Raw genomic sequence first — 13,915 nt, forward strand, 5'->3', positions numbered from 1 at the left:
AATATTTTAACAAAACCATTTAAAGATAATCATTGTGGATGCTCACACATCCATGGTGACCATCTTTGATTGTGTTTGTGCACATAAACCGTTGTGGGCTGCAATCTTGAAATGCATAAATAAAAAATTAAGATGAACACTCTCTGAATGTGCGGCGAGTGGACATAGTTTTTAAAAAGATACATTAAGTGAAAAAGGTGTTGGTAGGGGATGCCAATGCAGAGCGGTGGGGAACAAAAGAGGAGTAGTATGGGTATGATTGTTAAAAAAATAAGCAAAATGGGGAGGGTTTTGGGGGAGCAACAGATGAATTGGGTGAAAAGGGTGACAAACAGATAATGTGAGGACAGGGGCAAAGTGAAGAGAGGAGCAGCACAAGGGATCAACAGCAAGAAAACACATGCACTCCTGAGAGTGTCTTAAGGGAAAGAAAAATTTATTTCAACCAATGCAAGCACCATCAGAAGAGGAAGGAGGAGAAGCATACGTCGACCAATTAGAAAACTGTGAAACCTAACTGCTTCTGGGTGGGACAAACTCAAACTAGGGAAGAAAACTGTAGTATTCTCATGTCATGGTATTTCTTCTATGTTACTCTTTCCCTAGCTGCTCAGCCTGTGTGTGTCAAAATGAAGGGAAGATCATGAAGAGGAAATGAACTATTTAAAACAGAGTCAAACGTCCAGACCCAGGGATGACGGGAACACTGCACCATGAGAGGGAAAGGAACCCAAGACAAGAAGGAAAGATGGATACTCAATACAATAAAAACCATTGAGACAATAAACGACAAATGAAAGAGAAAACAAAGCCATTCTAATCAAGAACATGGGTCTGACCCAGAGACCACTCAATCAACCAACCAACTGGTATTTATAGAGCGCACCATGTCACTCTAGTGGGTATCCAGGCCTTTGCTGCAGGTATCAGTTGAAGAGCCAGGTCTTGAGTCCCTTCCTGAAGTGGGTGAGCAAGTGTGTAGTGTGGAGGAGGAGGAGGAGGAGGGGAGGTGTTCCATGCTTTGGTGGCAAGATGGGAGAAGGAGCGTCCTCCAGAGCTGCAGCAATGTATTTGAGGTGTCTATGCGGGGGCAAGGTGTGTGGAGTGGAGGTTCCTGGGAGGTTGGTGGAAATGCTGGCAGTGGTTAATGTAGGCAGGTCCTTGGTTGTGGAGGGCTTTGTAGGCTTGGGTCTGGAGCTTGAAAAGGATTCTTTTCTGGCTGGGAGCCTGTGGAGTTCCTTTGGACGCTGGATAAAGTGGATTATTTTGGGTAGGTAGAGGATCAGTCTGGCAGCTGCATTCTGGATCATTTGGAGTCTTTTTATGAGTTTGGTGGTGGTATTTGCATAAAGTGCATTGCCGTAGTTAAGTCGGCTGGTGATGAGGGCCTGCGTCGCTGTCTGTCTGGTGCCAATGGGCAGCCACTTGAAAACTTTGAGGAGCATGTGGAAGCAGGCTGAGAAGAAGGCGTTGAGCTGATGTTTCATGGAGAGTTCGCCACCGAGGGTGATGTCTATTTTGTGGGCTGGTTCTTTTGGCATGGGGTGAGTCTGAGCTCCGACGGCCACCGGGAGTAGTTCCAGAGGATGGCATATCTGCTAAAGATAAGAACTTCTGTTTTGTCCGTGTTGAGCTTGAAGCAGTTGTCCTTCATCCAGGCTGAGACATTCTTCGTACAGTTGTGGAAGTTGTTCTATGTTGAAGTAGGGTCCACTCAGAGCGAGAGGACGAGCTGAGTGTCGTTGGTGTAGGAGATGATGTTGATGTTGTGTGATCTGATGGTGGCTGCGAGTGGTGTCATGTAGATGTTGAAGAGGGTAGGACTTAGTGCTGAGCCTCGGGGGATGTTGCAGATGGTGTGCTTAGCTTACGATGTGACTATTGCTTATCTTGCGATCAGGAGCACCTAGTGTCAGAGTAATGAGGCAGGCCGAGGGGTCAGGGTGGGTGGAAAGAGGGATGAGGGATTCAAACGTAAAAAAATAAAAAAAGAACTTACCTGCTACCCTCCACCATCACATAGCGCTCTTCTGCTCCTCTCCTCTTCACTGTAGAAAGCCACAGGCTCCCAGCCTGCTCTGCGGCCAATCCTGAAGCTGCTCTCATGCATGAGTGCAGCTTCAGGATTGGCATGAGTGCCGATGATTTGCGCTCCAGCAATGCAGCTGGGGTTGGAGTGAGGTTCACTATGCATGTGGGTTTGGCCAGCCTGAGACAGCTGGCCAAAGCTACATGTGCAGTGAAGGCAGTGAACGTACCACTCCCCTCAGTGTCTGTCGTCGATGTGCCCTGCCCCCTAGACTCGGCACAAGGAAAATAAATAGTAATAAAATGGGTTTTAAATCTGCTTTATTATGTTTTATTTTTCATGTTTTGGAGGGTGCTGGCAGGGAGAGGCATTCCTCCGCCATAGCGGAGAAGCTGCCCCTGCTTGCGATGTGACCAAATAGACTCCATGTCTATTTAGAAACAACGGTCTGGTGCACAGGGCCGGACTGGGAACCAAAACCGGCCCTGGCAAAGTGCTCGGCCGGCCCCCCCTCCTCCCTCTGGGGGAGGGGGGATGCCACCAAGCTCTTTACCAGGGCCGCTTTTCCTCCGGATTTGTTACAGGGCCGATTTTGCAGCTTAGCTGCAAAAACGGCCCTGTCACAAAAACGGCCCCCACCCTTGCGGCCGACCGGGGAATTGCCCGGTGCCCGCAACGGCCAGTCCGGGCCTGCTGGTGCAGAGAAGCAAATCAAGAGAGCTCCAAAAACCTGAAACGGCCCAGGTCAGCCTTTATCACCACATCCTGTTTGTTGGGGGGAGCGTGAAGCAGCTGCAAATGTAAAATTGCAAAATCTCCTTACTGGCCCATTACTCTGAATACTTGAACTGCAATGGTTAAACAAGATGTTAGCTTCCCAGGAGCCAGTGGTTGCAGGTGGGGAGCACTTACACTTATTTTTGGGGACCAACATAAATTTTTATCTCATCACCCGAGAGCAAGAGAGATGGCAAACCTGTGTGTTACACTTGGCTTTTTCAGTGGGTTTCCCCCCAGACTTTTTGCTTTTTGGCCTCCTGTTTTTTGTTGGGTTTATGACTCTGGGCACTTTACCACTGCTGATCAGTGCTAAAGTGCATATGCTCTCCCTGGAAGTTATATTTTTGGATTGATGATTCCATGATTGGCATATTTGATTTACTGGTAAGTCCCTAGTACAGTGCACTGTGTGTGCCCAGGACTCTAAATCAAATGCTGCTAGTGGGCCTGTAGCACTGATCGTGCCACCCACATGAGCAGCCTGTAAATGTAATTCAGGCCTGCCACCGCAGTTTCTGTGCGCAGTTTGGTACTGCCATGTCGACATGACAAGTGCACCCAACGTGCCAACCCCTAACCTACCCTTTTCTTACGTATGAGTCACTCCTAAGTTAGGCCCAAGGCACCCCTGTGGGCAGGATGCAGTGTCTGTGAAAGTTAGGACATGCCCTGATGTGTGTGGCATATCCTGATAGTGAAATACTGCCAATTTCGTTTTTTACAATTGAAAGGCTATCTGTCCCAGAGGATAGAATGGGAGATTATTTATAACATCTTATATATATACCTTCTCATTGGGACAAAATAGAAAGATGGAGTTTAGTATGCCTGAACTCAGAATATAAAAATGCATCTTTTAGTAAATATGATTTGCCTAGTCTGTTGCGGCATTGGGGGAAACAGTAAGAAACCAATGCATCACTTTCCTACGGAGTAAGAAACCGATGCATCACCTCCTCTCCAGTAAAGAACTGACGCATCACCTTCTCTGCGCAGCAGTAAGGAACTGACACATCAACTCCCCCGGAGCAGGGAACCAAAGCATCTCCCTCTGCAAGTGTAACAAACTGGCGCATCCTCTCCCCTGCAACCGTTTTTTCTTACCTTTCCTAACCATCCAAGGTACCTTGTGCAAAAGTGTCGCATCCAACATTTTTATGGACCAAAACTGTTTCTAACTTTTAAGAAACATATTTTTAGTATTGTATAGTATTGTAGACTTTTGTCATATTGGTCTTGTTTTGGTTTAGATGAAGATTACTTTTTTTCTAGACTGGTGTGGTGTTCATTTGCAGTGCTTTCACTGTATTACTGTATGTGTTCACAAATGCTTTACACACTGCCTCTGAGTTAAGCCTGTCTGCTCGTGCCAAGCTACCAAGTGGGTGAGCAGGGGTTATTTTAGAAGTGTATCCCCCTTACCCTGACTAGGAAGAAGGGTTCCTACTTGGACAAAGGTACCTACCTCTGCCAACTAGAGATCCCAATTTCTAACACTGTCATGAACTGACAATGCACAAATCTGTAAGAGTTTATGAGAAAATAACACACCCAGGCAAAACAAAATACTGGCGAGGTTCAAGTAGCGAAAAAAATAGTAAAGGATAATCAGGCACAAAATTAGCATTTAAGGATTTAGTTTAATAAAATTGATAAAAGATGTCATACGGATAATCAATGACATATAAACAACTAAACAATAACAGTAAAAAATTCTTTCATTAGAAATTCGATATATATAAATTGTTGTGTATACAGATATTTCCAATGATCTGAATGGAAGATGGTTTTCGTCTACGCGTTTCAACACATGGAAAGTGTCTTCCTCAGGACGCTACCATCTTGTAGCTAAAAATAGACAAAACATATTTGAAGGATCTATTTATGTCTATGCTAAAAATGTGCACATGATCAATACATTAGCTTAAACATATCACTTGAACATATTAGCCAGAAAAATGATGATATAACATGATATACCACATTATGACAAATCATTGTACAAAACTAATTGTAGGATATATTATAGTGGCACACATCAATATCATTTGGTTGTACAAGGAGTGAACATTATATCTAAAAGACAGACAAAGATTTACAGGATGTGAGAGAAAAATAGACCAGAGATGAGAGAAAATAATTATGTAACAAAGATGACTGGTTAAACTCAAACCAACAAGAAAATATGTGTTTATTTTATTAAATAAGGAATTCCCTTTTTATCCTGCCTATTGAAAGATATACCAATTATTATGATATCTATACTTCCTTTTAAATAAATCTAGTTGGAATTAATTATATTTATGCCATGAGGCTGGAAAGGCTCCTCTTTTTACATAGTTATGTATAGTTAATCTGTTGGCTTTTGACTTTCCATTGCTGTGTCATATAGATAAAAAGATCTGGTGCAGATCTATATCTCCATTGTTTTCTCTTTCAACATCTTAAAGCACCTTTATATGGTAAGTACTCTCTATTCCCTCTCCATATAAATTATTTAGCCAAGCCTCACCACACTTATGTAAAAAGAGGAGCCTTTCCAGCCTCATGGCATAAATATAATTAATTCCAACTAGATGTATTTAAAAGGAAGTATAGATATCATAATAATTGGTATATCTTTCAATAGGCAGGATAAAAAGGGAATTCCTTATTTAATAAAATAAACACATATTTTCTTGTTGGTTTGAGTTTAACCAGTCATCTTTGTTACATAATTATTTTCTCTCATCTCTGGTCTATTTTTCTCTCACATCCTGTAAATCCTTGTCTATCTTTTAGATATAATGTTCACTCCTTGTACAACTAAATGATATTCATGTGTGCCACTATACTATATCCTACAATTAGTTTTGTACAATGATTTGTCATAATGCGGTATATCATGTTATATCATCATTTTTCTGGCTAATATGTTTAAGTGATATGTTTAAGCTAATGTATTGATCATGTGCACATTTTTAGCATAGACATAAATAGATCCTTCAAATATGTTTTATCTATTTTTAGCTACAAGATGGTAGCGTCCTGAGGAAGACACTTTCCATGTGTTGAAACGCGTAGACGAAAACCATCTATCATTCAGATCATTGGAAATATCTGTATACACAACAATTTATATATATCGAATTTCTAATGATAGAATTTTTTACTGTTATTGTTTAGTTGTTTCTATGTCATTGATTATCCTCATGACATCTTTTATCAATTTTATTAAACTCAATCCTTAAATGCTAATTTTGTGCCTGATTATCCTTTACTAATTTTTTCGCTACTTGAACCTCGCCAGTATTTTGTTTTGCCTGGGTGTGTTATTTTCTCATAAAGTGTTTGCCCTGACCCAGGAAATTTACCTATATCAGGGGGTCCTTGTTCGTTACATACAAATCTGTAAGAGTGACATAAACAGGCAGGAAGTGTCTGGTAATTGATTAAAGAGGCCTTAGTATTCAGTGCGTTAATGTATAATTGCACTGACCGCCAGGTTCTGACCAGAGCTCTGGGCACCAGCGCTCATTCCTTCATGCTCTGCCATTCCAATAACGCAGGGATGCAACTTATTTACAAAGATATATGACACCCCTGTGTTTTCCCTAGCGCTGACGCTAAATTAAGCTTCCCAACACCAATGCCAGCACCCTTGCCCCAAAGTACACTGAGGGAATGATCGTTTTTGTACAGAAAGGTGTCCCTTTCTGCACATAAACAATCACAAATGGCGATTTGCAACTTGTGCGTTATTTTTTTTAAAGATTGTTTATGTGTAGGAACAGATACCTTCCTGCACATAAACAATCGTTCATGGCATTTTGCTGTTTCAGTGTGCTGCCTAATGCAGCACACATAGAAAAAGCAAGAGCGATGAGAGATTAAGCATTTCTCCTCGTATCGCTATCAGACCAGGGTTTCCCTGGTCTTAATTTTTGTGCTGCCTTCTATTTACTCCACTGGGTGTTACGGCAAAACGCCCACCGCAACCCCCATTGCTCACCCCTTTCCTAAGTATAGCGTGAAAGGGGGCCTGATTTACAAGGCGGTGTGACTTAACACCCCCTTGTAAATAAGGGGAATTCCCTGTCGTCACAGGAACATCATTAAAAGTGCTGTTCCTGTGGAGATAGGAGCTTGTGAATATGTCCCTGAGTTTTCTTGGATCTCCAGCTGTATCTCAGGCCGAGCAGCCAAGACCTAGCTCAAGGAAGGTGATACCATAAACAGTATACACACAAAACTATCACAAACAATAAAGGTCAATGCCTGTTCCGAAGTAGGGCTTTTCCAAGCAATGCATCTTCAATGCACTTACAAAGAATGACAGGTTACATGATGAGCTTGAGTAAAAACCAGAAGTCTGTAGCTCATATGTTTCATAAGATGTGACCTCTTGTACCCCCCAAAATGGTTTTACCCCAAATTAGGGGACAACAACTATTGAAATAAATGAGGATGATGTAAAATTATGGGCAGGGTTTGAGATTTTCTCAACAGTCCTGATCAAGACCTAGCTTCAGGTCTTCCCCAAAGAACAGTCAGTGTGACTTCCAGTGCGCAACAGATAACGCAAAGGTTCTTAACATGTAGAAACGTTTCCTTAAACATAGCAAAATATCTTTAAAAATAGCAAAGTAGAAAAAAAGAGTTCTGTTAAATAAAAATTAGGTGAAGTAACCCTTTGAAAGCCATAGTGGGTAAAGTAGATCCTGCGAAAGTTTCAATAAATTGCTGTGACTGTGGAATAATGTTTCTAATGCAACCGGAGGCGGATTTACAGTGTGGTCCAAGTTGGGTGTGTATTGGTGTTGCGCGTGACAACCAGCGTGGTGGTTTTACCCTGATATTTGTTGTTATTCTTGTTGAGGACTGGTGCAAAGGAGTGAAGGATAGAAAACATGCGTTTTATATTAATCTATTGTGTTTGCATGATAGTGTTGGTTGTGAGTGTGCGAAGTGTTATGGCGCCGTGCATGACGAGTTTTGGGATTCAGGTCTTGTGTCTTGGAAAGCGGGAAATAGTTGTGCCATGTGATTCTGCCCTCCAGCCTTGAGGGTGCAGAGGTTTAAATTCTTGAGTGGGTATTGTGCCCAATCATTTGTTGGCAATTCTTTCCTTGTGGGCAAAATAATGTTTACTGGTCAGGTGGCTCTCCACCCAGAGCCATGCGCAAAGTGGGCCCTGGCCTAGGGCACCAGCCTTTCAGGGGGCACCCTGATACACCCTGATACAGTTATCTCTGTTCTGCAGAGACTTGCCCTTATGACCTTGAATAAGTCTTAAATAATGTTTTGCTTTAATTTATTTTGAATTTGGGTGATGTGTAGGGGTCTAAAAGAGACATTTTGCAGATAAATATTTATATTTTTCAGCAACACTAAAAAAACAGAGTTTCTTTCAGACCAAAACAGTCCCTAAAATATGAAAAATGGGCCACATAGAATATTTACAATAATATTAGTGAGCCGTTGTTTTATTATAATAGTGAAAACACACATCACTGTCCCTGGATATTAGATGTAAACACATTTAGAATTTGTCTCGAGTGTCTGTGCAGTGTCGGTGACCTGGCCAAATAGGGAATAAAAGAGCTGAGATTGGATCATAAATGAAAAGCTGCTCTGAACAAGGGCCGCAAAGTACTTTTGGCCCAGGGCTCCTGAAGTCCTTAAAATGTCCGTGACTCCATCATTAGTTTGGGGAGAGCCCGGTCTTTACTTCCTTCCTGAATTTCAGGTGTATTTTGTTGTATTTACAAGGAGAATGCCACATTCTGAACTCGGATGCGATTGTTGCTCATCTTTAAGCATCATTATGAGAGAGCGCAAACTGACCTAAATGTATGAGTGCATCACACTTACCTGTAGTAAGCACAAATCATGAGGAAAAATGCCATGAGTGCTAATAGTATCTGAAATTATATTCTGAATGTATAGCTAATGTAGAGATTTAAGTAGAAGTGGAACTAATACAGAAATGTGTGACACTATATGATTTTATTAGATGTGATTATTTCTGAATCCATGTCGTGTAGCTGCTAAAAATGTAAGATGGCATGTGGTTAAACGCAGAATGTGGTAGGCCTCAGGGCCAGAGCTAAAAGGGAAGGTGTTTCTTTTCACGACATAGATGAACTAATGTTTTGGTCATTGCATTAATGGGCCATGATTTATAGATGTGTTTACTGAATAATAGAATAAGAGTATTAACATGCTTTAATTAATGAAGAAGTTGAATGCTATAATTATTATGAGAAATGCTGTAGGCCTGAAATGTTTTAACATTGATTTACACGTACATGTCTGGGCCAAGAAATGTTGCGAACCTTTTTGGAAGTCTATGAGAGTTGGGATCTTGGCTGCAGATGTCTGTCTGCAAGAGAAAAGGGGGAATCCAATTATAAATAAAATGAATAGAGGTCTGTTCAGTAGACGGCCCAGACATGGAGGAGGGTTCCGGAATGTTTAAGGGGTATCAGCGGGCCGGAGAAGAGTCTGAGAAGCAAGGTCAACTCCAACGTATGAGGCCCAACACAAAGCAGCATGGAAAAAGCCAGAAGCTACACCACGTGAGGGGCGTCTCGCGAGGGGCGTCTCAAATGTTGTTGACTGTTTTGTATTAGGGACAGCACCCCTGGGTGGAGTTAGAGCAGATACCTGAGGACCCTTTAGAGAGCGGATGGGTAGGCAGAGAGGGGTCATGACTGGAGAACTATAGGTTTTCACCAAGAGACTTAGAGTGAGTGACTTCCCTTGGGGGTCATTCACTGCTGACACCTTTGTTAGGTTGGGATTTGGTTAAGTAGGGATACCATCTAGAGCAGGGTAGGGACAGCCTAACCTGTGAGTTTTCCTCCAACTTAAATGAAGGAGAGATATGCGTCAATGCTGATAGCTTTATTATTCTTAGAACTTGTGTTAGTAATTTCCGTTGCTCGTCTGAGGGCTTTCAGAGAGCACATGTATGTAGTTGGACCTGTGTATCTCGTGAATCTCATTCTGAGATGCCTGTATTTGCAGCTTATCCTATCCTTACAATAAACTTTTGAAAGCTAGAAGTTGTTTGTGATCTTTTAGAGCGGGGTCCTTTATAGGGTGAACTAGCTTGGTAACAGAGGCACTTTCTTCCTCAAAGACAGGCAATAAAGGTTCAGTCGACCAGATCGAGGTTTGGATCAATAGTGATAAGGTATCGATCAAAATCTCGCCCTTCCAGTTGGTAGCTATAGAGGATGGTTGCCTTCTTGAGGACGGTGACCTAGGCCAGGTTAGCTTACCCCAAGGCCCCTAGAAATCGATGATCGGAAGAACCGCCCGCCGAAGAAGATCCGGATGACGTGAGACAGAAAAAGCAGCAGTATCGGTCGAGAGTGAGTATAAAGGGTCATGCGTGTTAGATTGCGGTGTTTTTGTATTGTATCTATGTTGTAATGTCTGGCGGAGTTGAATGTCTGTAGAGTGACTGTGGAACAGGTTGTGAGCGCGCGCAACCGGTGGAAATCTTAAGTTCAAGGAGAGCTTAAGTGGTTCGGGTGTATCGGACACCCAGAGTAATTGTCAACTGGAGTGAAGGGGGTCATGAGGTACCATTGATCACCCGAAAGACCGAGATAGGGGGAACGTAAGAGTGAGTGCGTGAGTAACGGACGCTGGTCGGAGGTTACTGTGTGTGTAAGCAACCTATCAGAGAGACGATAGACATTTCGTCAGTTGTGTTGACAATTACATATAGACTGTGGACGTACAGTCGAGGGAAGTGACCGCTTGGTCGGAAGTAGTCATTTTTCGGTGTATGAATGGGACGCATGCATGACCGGGAGACGAGTTGAGAAAGGAGGGGTGCTGCTGCGAAGCGGAGAAAAGTGACGTCAGGAAGTGTCGCGACGTGATTGGCCGACAGGAGAAAGACCGCGCTGTGATAGGCCAGCTAGCAAAGACGTCAGAAAGTGTCGCGACGTGATTGGCCGACCGGAGAAAGACCGCGCTGCGATAGGCCAAGTTAGCAAAGCCGCGACAGGATTGGTGGATTGTCATCAGGAAGTAAACAGAGTAGCGAGGCTGGATATTGTGCGCATAATTATGAAGTGTTTTAAATGGCTGAGAGCGGTGTTTAAAAAAGAGAAGCGGGGATCGTATGAAGGGGAAGAAGCCCCGCCGGAGGGTACGCCGGCTCGTTACATGGCAGTAAATGTTGGGTTGCATACGATCCTTTGGATATCAGAGTGGAGTAAGATTACGGAAGGAAATGAGGAACTGACGTTCCCGAAGTACGGGACGTTCAGATTAGAGGTGTTACATCGATTAAAATCAGTCATGACCTCAATGAGACCCTTGCCTAGACCGACCCAGTTTGAAGCTCTTGATGCATGGATTAGGGCAGCGCATGAAAAGAATATGAACAGACGACAAGAAAGGGTGAAACGATCGGTAAGGGCAGTGCAGGATGCCAGGTGGGATGCGGATGCTAAGAGATGGAGAGTGCATAACATGGAAGTCAATAAACTGTACCCAGTGTTAGAGGTGCCCGGTAATAAAAGCCCCCTAGAAGAAGATGATGAGAGCGAAACAGAGGATAGCCTGATAAACAGATTATTGACAGACAGGCCACCCCCGTATAATAGAGCAGGGGGAGAGGTCGAGCATAGTGAAGGAGAAAAGGGGGGCAATGCAGGAGAGCATGGACCGCTTCCCAGTTCAGAGTGGGATCCTGAGGCAAAGAAAGAGCTGTCCCAGCCTAGTCAGGTGCAACAGGTAGTCGGGAGGTTTGTGGTACAAAGAGCGCCGGAAACGGAGAGCGCCACATCCTACGCATTACCAGATGCACTACAGGTACCTGTTACCATAGGTCCTATAATATCGATATATGACCAAGAAAGAGCAAGAGGGGAAGAACGGGTACGGAAGGACAGAGAAAGAGCAGGGACGGCAAGGAGGAACGATACGATTAATTCCCCAAGTCAGATGCCGATACCAAGAGAGTGGAGCACCCCGATGCACACAGCAGGGGACCCAGGAGGGGATCCCGGGGGCCCTAGATGGCCAGTGGATCTGAGGGGATCTGGACGAAAATCCTTTCAAGAGCTAAATGAGTACATGAAGAAGTGGGATGAGGCAGTGGAGGCTCACAAGAGCATCATAGCTGCAGAAGCTGAAAGGGAAAGTCAGGACAGCAGAGCTCGGACTCACTGCGGGGCTGGGGAGAGTAGCCCGGAGTGGGACTGTAGAGAGAGAGATAGTAGGGGAGTCACCCATTGGGCCCGGAGTGGAGGTAGAACAGACCTGGAAAACGGGGGCCCCGGGAATGGGAGGGTGGCGCGCCCAATACTCAGTGAAGAGGAGAGGAGAGCGCAAGAGTACAGAAACAGCTTTAAGTGTCCACACTGTGTGCCCGGCACCAGAGAACTGAATGGGAGTTGTGAGAGGTCGCACCATAGTCCCTGTGATGACGGAAATGAGCGCAGCCCAGGGAATATGGGGAACCAGGAAGGATCGTATCGGATACTGAGCGATACGAGGCAAAGGGAGAGTAGCGACCAGAGGGAAAATAACAGAGAGGCGTACGGTGAAAGGAGAGAAGAAGAAGAGAGTGGGCAGAGCAAGAGTGGGGGTAACAGGCCCGTGTTCCATCACCTTCCAAGATCGGATGGCAGAGCATGGGACCTGGAGAGATGGGAGCAAGGGAAGGCACTCATTAACTCTCCCGAGCCCAAACGTAGAGCTCGAAGTTGGGATGGTAGGGAGACTAGTGAGCCCCCTTCGAAAGACATATTGCGAGCTGAGATAAAAGCCAAGAGACTCGATGTCGCCAGCTTAAGGTCAGACCTGGATGACATGATAGATGGTACCCTGCCTTTAGAAAGAATGGAAATGTATGAACAGGATGAAATACTGTATATGGCAAAGGACATCACTCGAAAAGCGAGAGCAATCCATGAGAAGTTAGTCGAACTAGCAGGCAAATATATGGTGGACCTGTCAAGAACCAAAGCATTACAGGGTAACCACAGGCTACATTACACAGATCGAGACCTAGATGAGAGGAGAACGATTGGGTTGAAAACGCACATAAGGGAACTGATCACTGGAATAAGGACATGGAGGGCACTAGATAAGTGGGAAGAGAGGTGGTCCAAGAAAGGGACCGGCAGGAGAAGCACGCTTGGTATGACACCAGGAGGACTGCAGGGAATAGAAGCATACCCTTTGCGTGAAGTCGCAAATGGGAACTATGTGCATGTCCCTTGGAGTAGGGGAGATTTAGCTGCTTTTACCACCTCCTTCCCCAAATTGCGGGAAAACCCAGTGGAGTGGTACAAGCAAGTCGAGAGATTTGTAAAAATCTCAAAGGTCCTATGGATAGATCTGAACACGCTGTTTGACATTGTAGTACCAGGAGATCTGTGGACAGCATGCAAGGTTAGCGCTGAGTGGCCCACAACGGAGCCAGAGAGAGATGCTAAGACTAATGGGCCGTCCGAGATTGTGATGGCAAAATTCGAGAGAGTGATGACTTGGCTGAAAGAGAAAGTGCCAATGCAAGACATAGATTGGGTCAGAATAGACCGAACCAGACAGGAACCCAAAGAGACCGTCCACGAATATTACGAGAGATTGCTGAAGGCGTTTAAACAGTATAGCGGCTTGGATGTAATGGATCCAAAAGACATAGGGCAATTCGTGTCCAAGTTCGTCCTGGGACTGAGACCGGATATTAGTTTAATGATTCAGCAACACTCGATTTGTTGGCAAAGCAAACCCCTAGACGAAATACTGAGATATGCCAGGTACTGCTGTGATGAGATAGACTCCAAGGCTAAGAAACTAAAAGAAAAGTTGATGGTGGTACAGATGCAGGCAGCAGGGAAGGGGGGACAGCAGCAACAGCAGCAAGGAACAGGTACAGGAGGAAAGAAGCAGTACAGTCAGAACAAGGGCAATGAGGAGAGTTCCACCTTTAGACCCAGATTAGACATAGCTGCCTTGAAGAAAACGACTAGGTGCCACCAGTGTAACGAGGTGGGGCATTGGAAACGCGAGTGTCCCTACAATGTAGAGATAGGAGAACAAGAGATAGAGGAGGAAGAGGTCCAGAGCGCGCCTACAAGAGGGGTGACG

General features: G+C 44.4%; 1 protein-coding gene across 3 annotated transcripts in view; it reads left to right on the forward strand.

Moving 5' to 3' along the window:
* The window catches only part of MAP2 (microtubule associated protein 2), a 1,143,712-nt gene that overhangs the window by 318,790 nt on the left and 811,007 nt on the right, over positions 1–13,915 (forward strand). The gene's annotated exons all lie outside the window — the stretch shown is intronic.

This window comes from Lissotriton helveticus, chromosome 3_1, assembly GCF_964261635.1.
Source record: "Lissotriton helveticus chromosome 3_1, aLisHel1.1, whole genome shotgun sequence".
NCBI classification, from domain to species: domain Eukaryota; kingdom Metazoa; phylum Chordata; class Amphibia; order Caudata; family Salamandridae; genus Lissotriton; species Lissotriton helveticus.